Raw genomic sequence first — 7,395 nt, 5'->3', positions numbered from 1 at the left:
TCGCTCCTTCCAGGGAGCCGGGCCCACCCCTCCCTGAGCAGCCAGTGCCAGCCCCGACCCTGCCTGCCCCGTGACAGCTCCCCCAGCCCAAGGGGACAGAGTCAGGGCCTGTCAGGACCCTGGGCAGCCCCTGCCCAGCCGGGAGCCAGGCCTGGCTGTGGCCCTGGGCTCACGGCAGGCCTCCTGCTCGGGGCTGCTCCTGTGCCTTGGGCCTCTGGGCACTCAGGGCAGCTCCGGGAGCAGCTGCAGCAGGAGGGACCTTGGTGCACGAGTCCCATTTCCCAGGGGCTGACCTTTTGGCTCTGAGCTGGCAACTCTTCCGGAGAGAAAAGCCTTGACCTACCCTCACCATCTCCCTGTGCCTCACATCTGGATCCCGGAGGCTGAGCCCAGGAGATGGGCTGGGAAGCAGGATCACCTTCACCGACAGCTTTGGCTGCAAAGAAAGGCAGGACAGAGTAGCTCCCATAGCACTGATGAAGATTCTCCTCCAGACTGCAGTGGCAGTGAGTGCAGTGAGATCTGCAAGGCACTGCCCAGCTCTGCCTTCTGCTCAGGAGTAGGGGCACAGGGAGCACGTACCTGCAGTGGCCCCACACTGGGATGGAAGGAGCCCCTTGTGGGACATTCAGGGGAGAAAGGACTCCCTGGAGCTGCCAGCAGCTCTGAACCAAGCCCCAGCCAGGGCCAGGGCTTGGCAGTGGCAGAGGGAGCAGCTCAGGCTGCCTGAGTCTGGGAAAGATGCTGTGCAAGGCACAGCCCCGAGGCACAGCCATGGGCCCTTCCCTTCCCTCTCTGCTTTTCTCTGTGGCTGCACAGAGCACACGGAAGGAGACACTGGCATTGCACATGGCAAGAGGATGTACAGCTAAATGCTCCTTCCTCCCACTGACAGTGGTCCTGTGGGATCCCCAAGGGCTGCAGAAGGGAGCAGGGCAATGTTTCCAGAAACCATCAACCTTGAGGTGATCTTATGGGAACTGGCACATGTGTGAGCTCTTTCTACAGTGACAGTGATTATTCTCTCAGGAAAGGCACACTGAGAACTTGCCTTCAGCATTCTCCAAGAACTTCAAATGGTTATGGGCTAGGGTTTCCAGGTAATCCATGTCGCGATCCCAGTCTAGAAGGGATCAGAGACCAGAAGCATTTTCACGGTGTGCTGGGATCCACTTCAGCCTTAGGGAATTGGGAAGTGTAAGGGGGTTGGGTAAGGCTGTGGGGCCAGATGTGAATGGACATGGCCAAAGCTGCAGAGAGGCCTGGGGAGCTCTGGGCTGGCTCCTGGTCACTCTCCACTCTCTTTCCAAGCCCTGTGCAACATCCCTGGAGAGGTTGGGGGAACAGCCCAGGCCTGCAGGGCACTCTGACTCCCACAGTGGAAAGTCTTGCAAGAGCACTGAGGAAAACTGCAGCAGGCAGTGCCACAGCCATACCTCCCAACCTTCCTCCTGCCATCCCTCCCTCTCTCCCTTCCTTTCTATCTGTCTCTCCATCCCTCTTTCCTCTAGAACAGCTCACCCAGCCCAAGGGAACAGAGCCAGACCATCTCAGGACACACTGGAACCCTGCTCAAGCCCACTGCCCTTTCCCCACCGTGGTCACCGCTTGCAGCCCCTCCCAGCTTTCGGGCAGTGTCTCCCAGGGAGGGACCCCAGCAGGAGTGCTCAGTACCCGAGTGCCCTGAGGCTGCTCAGGATAATTCCTCTGGGCTGTGCCCGTCTTGTTCGGGCTGCGCCCGCACTGCCAAGCAGCGGAGATGGCAGCTCAAGGCTCAGCAGGGCTCAGGCCCAGAGGCACAGCAATTACCTCCTGTGACTGTGCCTGGCATGGCCTCCCTTCCTGCAGCAGAGGCTGCCAATGAGCCACTGCTTCCTCCAGGAAATGCTTCCTTCTGCACAGTCTTTCCTTTCATTTCTGGAGGAAGGGAGAGTGGGATCAGATGGAACCGTTCCCCATTGGGGAGGTGGCATCTTCAGGAGACAATATTTGTGAAAGTCATGAATAGGCTTCAGGAAATCGGGTAAGCTTTGGGGTCTCTCCCTAGGGCCAGGGCACTTCCTCCTGCAAACTGCAAGCCCTCCTGATCTACCCCGAGACTAGAAAATTGCAGGGATCTCAGGGTGTGCATGGCCCATGGGGCAGTTTGGGCTCCCTGCCAGCTGTTGCCAAAGGCCTTCGTGCAGAGGCTGGGGAGAAGCTGCAGCCAGGCCAGGCTGGGAAACAGCCCTGCAGGGTGTGACAGCAGCAGTGGGGCAGCGAGGCTGCCATGGATCCCTTCCTGCTGTGCCAGGCAATGCGTGTCCAGATGTGCAGAGAAAGTCCTTGGCTGCTGAGTCTCAGGACAAGGCTGTGGGAAATGCACTCACCACCATGCTCTTTCTGCAGTTCCTTTAAGATGTCATTTGACTTTAGAAATCTCTTCTCTCCTCCAATTGTTTTCTTCCCTCTTAGAGAACCTTAACGGAAAGTATTTCCATTTCAGATTAATCTATCCCACAAAAGCAGTGCTTGGCCTGTGGGGTCAGCCGTGACACACAACTCACCTCTGTGATTGGACCTTGGCTTTTGTGCAGCTATCAGCACAGGAGCCGGAGAAATGCTCCCTGCAGACACACCTGTAACTCAACAGGCACAGAAGCTTCTGTCATCTCTGCTGCTCTGCATGGGCAGCCCTGAGCTGCAGGAGCAGTGAGGGGATTGCACAGGGCGAGGGCACGAACGTGCACGGCTCTGGCCTGGCACCTGCAGCCATACCCCCCTGGCCGAGCTTTGGGCTCTGAGCTGGCAGCTCCCCCAGGGGGAAAGGTCTTCACCTACCCTCGCCATCTCTCCGAGGCTCATCCAGAAATGTGGGTTGGGAAGCCAGATCACCTTCACCAACAGGTTCATCTGCAAAGAGAGGCAGGACAGAGCAGCTCTCAGGAGAGATCTCAGCACTGCAGGAGATCCTCAGGCTGCCTGGGGCCAGGAAAAAGAGGCACACAAGGCACAGCCCCGGGGCACAGCCTTGGGCCTTGAGCTCTTCCCTCTCTGCTCTTCTCTGTGGCTACACAGAGCACACGGAAGGAGACACTGGCATTACACATGGGAAGAAGATGTACAGCTAAATGCTCCTTCCTCCCACTGACAGTGGTCCTGTGGGATCCCCAAGGGCTGCAGAAGGGAGCAGGGCAATGTTTCCAGAAACCATCAACCTTGAGGTGATCTTATGGGAACTGGCACATGTGTGAGCTCTTTCTACAGTGACAGTGATTATTCTCTCAGAAAGGCACACTGAGAACTTGCCTTCAGCATTCTCCAAGAACTTCAAATGGTTATGAGCTAGGGTTTCCAGGTAATCCATGTCGCGATCCCAGTCTAGAAGGGATCAGAGACCAGAAGCATTTTCACGGTGTGCTGGGATCCACTTCCGCCTTAGGGAATTGGGAAGTGTAAGGGGGTTGGGTAAGGCTGTGGGGCCAGATGTGAATGGACATGGCCAAAGCTGCAGAGAGGCCTGGGGAGCTCTGGGCTGGCTCCTGGTCACTCTCCACTCTCTTTCCAAGCCCTGTGCAACATCCCTGGAGAGGTTGGGGGAACAGCCCAGGCCTGCAGGGCACTCTGACTCCCACAGTGGAAAGTCTTGCAAGAGCACTGAGGAAAACTGCAGCAGGCAGTGCCACAGCCATACCTCCCAACCTTCCTCCTGCCATCCCTCCCTCTCTCCCTACCTTTCTATCTGTCTCTCCATCCCTCTTTCCTCTAGAACAGCTCCCCCAGCCCAAGGGAACAGAGCCAGACCATCTCAGGACACACTGGAACCCTGCTCAAGCCCACTGCCCTTTCCCCACCGTGGTCACCGCTTGCAGCCCCTCCCAGCTTTCGGGCAGTGTCTCCCAGGGAGGGACCCCAGCAGGAGTGCTCAGTACCCGAGTGCCCTGAGGCTGCTCAGGATAATTCCTCTGGGCTGTGCCCGTCTTGTTCGGGCTGCGCCCGCACTGCCAAGCAGCGGAGATGGCAGCTCAAGGCTCAGCAGGGCTCAGGCCCAGAGGCACAGCAATTACCTCCTGTGACTGTGCCTGGCATGGCCTCCCTTCCTGCAGCAGAGGCTGCCAATGAGCCACTGCTTCCTCCAGGAAATGCTTCCTTCTGCACAGTCTTTCCTTTCATTTCTGGAGGAAGGGAGAGTGGGATCAGATGGAACCGTTCCCCATTGGGGAGGTGGCATCTTCAGGAGACAATATTTGTGGAAGTCATGAATAGGCTTCAGGAAATCGGGTAAGCTTTGGGGTCTCTCCCTAGGGCCAGAGCACTTCCTCCTGCAAACTGCAAGCCCTCCTGATCTACCCCGAGACTAGAAAATTGCAGGGATCTTAGGGTGTGCATTGTCCGTGGGCCAGTTTGGGCTCCCTGCCAGCTGTTGCCAAAGGCCTTCGTGCAGAGGCTGGGGAGAAGCTGCAGCCAGGCCAGGCTGGGAAACAGCCCTGCAGGGTGTGACAGCAGCAGTGGGGCAGCGAGGCTGCCATGGATCCCTTCCTGCTGTGCCAGGCAATGCGTGTCCAGATGTGCAGAGAAAGTCCTTGGCTGCTGAGTCTCAGGACAAGGCTGTGGGAAATGCACTCACCACCATGCTCTTTCTGCAGTTCCTTTAAGATGTCATTTGACTTTAGAAATCTCTTCTCTCCTCCAATTGTTTTCTTCCCTCTTAGAGAACCTTAACGGAAAGTATTTCCATTTCAGATTAATCTATCCCACAAAAGCAGTGCTTGGCCTGTGGGGTCAGCCGTGACACACAACTCACCTCTGTGATTGGACCTTGGCTTTTGTGCAGCTATCAGCACAGGAGCCGGAGAAATGCTCCCTGCAGACACACCTGTAACTCAACAGGCACAGAAGCTTCTGTCATCTCTGCTGCTCTGCATGGGCAGCCCTGAGCTGCAGGAGCAGTGAGGGGATTGCACAGGGCGAGGGCACGAACGTGCACGGCTCTGGCCTGGCACCTGCAGCCATACCCCCCTGGCCGAGCTTTGGGCTCTGAGCTGGCAGCTCCCCCAGGGGGAAAGGTCTTCACCTACCCTCGCCATCTCTCCGAGGCTCATCCAGAAATGTGGGTTGGGAAGCCAGATCACCTTCACCAACAGGTTCATCTGCAAAGAGAGGCAGGACAGAGCAGCTCTCAGGAGAGATCTCAGCACTGCAGGAGATCCTCAGGCTGCCTGGGGCCAGGAAAAAGAGGCACACAAGGCACAGCCCCGGGGCACAGCCTTGGGCCTTGAGCTCTTCCCTCTCTGCTCTTCTCTGTGGCTGCACAGAGCACACGGAAGGAGACACTGGCATTGCACATGGGAAGAGGATGTACAGCTAAATGCTCCTTCCTCCCAGTGACAGTGATCCTATGGGATCGCTCAGGGCTCCAGAAGGGAGCAGGGCAAGGTTTCCAGAATCCCTCAACACTGCGATGATCTTAAGGACAAGTGGCACGAGTGAACAGTTGCCACAGTGACACTGATTAGTCTGTCAGTAACAGGGAATTGAGAACTTCCCTCCAACATCCTCCAAGAAGTTTAAACCATCATTCACTTAGACTTCCAGAAAACCCATGTCCTGATCCCAATTCAGAAGGGAGCACAGATCAGAAGCGTTTCCATGGTGTTCTGGGATCCCCTTCTCCCTTAGGGAACTGGGCACTGCAAGGGGGTCGGGTAAGGGTGTGGGAGCCAGATGCGAACGGACATGACCAACACTGGGTGTTCTCTCCCTCCCACAGAGGAAAGCCTCCCTAAAGCCCTATGCAAAACCATCCCCAAGGCTTCGTGGGAAGAAGGGAGCCCTGTCCTGGGAAAGGGGAGCCATGCCACCGGCTCACCTGCTCCCTTCCCTCGCCACGGAGCTGCCTGGGCAGCCCTGGGAGGGAGGGCCACTGCCAGGAGGAGCAGGAGGAAGAGGCGCAGAGCAAGGGCCATGGTGCCTTGCCCTGTGCCAGTCCCGCAGCTCTTGCTGCCACCGCTGTCCCGACGCCGCTGTCCCAATGTCAGCACCACTGCCGCCGCCACCGCCGCCGCTGCCGCCGCCGCTGCTGCCGCAACGGTTGTGCTCAAGGACTGACTGCTCGGTGGCTGTGGTGCTGTGCAACCACGGGGCTCTGGGACCTCTGTGACCTCAGAGCCTGCTGTGACCTCAGCCTGCTGTCAGCCCAGAGCCTACTGTGACCTCAGCCTGCTGTCAGCGTGTTGGGAACGACGGAAGACAAGCACACCAGATGATGATCAGCAAGTCTCTGTTTATTGATCAGAAGGCTACAGTTATATAGGCTAGATAATAAGGCTCATACATATTGCAAAAGCTAAGCTCATCATTGGTTTTGTGCTCTGGCCTTGCTAAACGTCATCCCCGCACATATTGCTACATACTCCGGATGGCTGTGGTCGCTCTCCCGCAACATCTAGTTCTTGTTTTGACAAAAGCTAATTCTTATTTTGACATCCCGTGATTGCCTTGCTCCTTGCTCAAAGGCACAATGTTCTTGCCCAAGGCATTATTTCCTGACTAGCGGAATCTCATCATGTCCCTTCTCATCAGCCCAGAGCCCGCTGTGACCTCATGGCCTTAGCTGTAGCCCCAGAGCGTACCCCCATCTGTACGAATGGGCTGCCCTGACTGTAAATGGTTTGTTTCATCAAAGGCCATTGCTTAGCAAATCCTTGGTTTTGCCTGCTGACACTGCTGCTCAGGCTGTGTCCCTGCAGATGCTCTTGATGGTTCCCCTCTTTTCCAGGATATCTTTTTCAATGAGATCCATGCCCAGATATTCTGCTATAACAAACAGAATCACTGAGTCAGAGATTATGCTGAGTACAAATGGACCCACAGTGGTCATCAAGTCCAGCTCCTGGCCCTGCACCAGAGCATCCTCAGGATACTCTCATGTGCTTGAGAGTATTGTCCAAATGCATCTTGACCTCTCTTGAACTTGGTGCTGCCTAGGGATGCCTCTTTCAGTGCCCAGCTGTCCTCTGCATAAAATCCTTTTTCTAATATCCAACCTCAATCTCCCCTGACACAACTTCAGGCCATTCCCTATCACTGGGGACAAGAGAAAGGGATCAGTTCCTGCCTCACCTCTTCCCATCATGAGGAAGTCGGAGATGCCTATGAGCTCTCCCATCAGTCTCCTCCAGGCAGAAGAGACAAAGAGTTCTCTGCTGCTCTTCACACAGCTTCCCCTTAGGCCCTTAGAGGCAATTTTCATACTGTTACACCTTCAGCAGGAAAGTCTGAAGATTTTCCCATGCCCTGTCTCATCCTTGGCTGCTTTGATTTTCATACATCTGGGTGCTGGCTGAATCTCTTCAAAGAACTTTCTTAGCACTGTATGTTTTACCCCACCTAGCGGGGGAAAAAAAATAAAAAAAG

The sequence above is a fragment of the Sturnus vulgaris genome, chromosome 11 (assembly GCF_052056855.1).
Source record: "Sturnus vulgaris isolate bStuVul1 chromosome 11, bStuVul1.hap1, whole genome shotgun sequence".
NCBI classification, from domain to species: domain Eukaryota; kingdom Metazoa; phylum Chordata; class Aves; order Passeriformes; family Sturnidae; genus Sturnus; species Sturnus vulgaris.
This window is presented reverse-complemented; position numbering follows the sequence as displayed.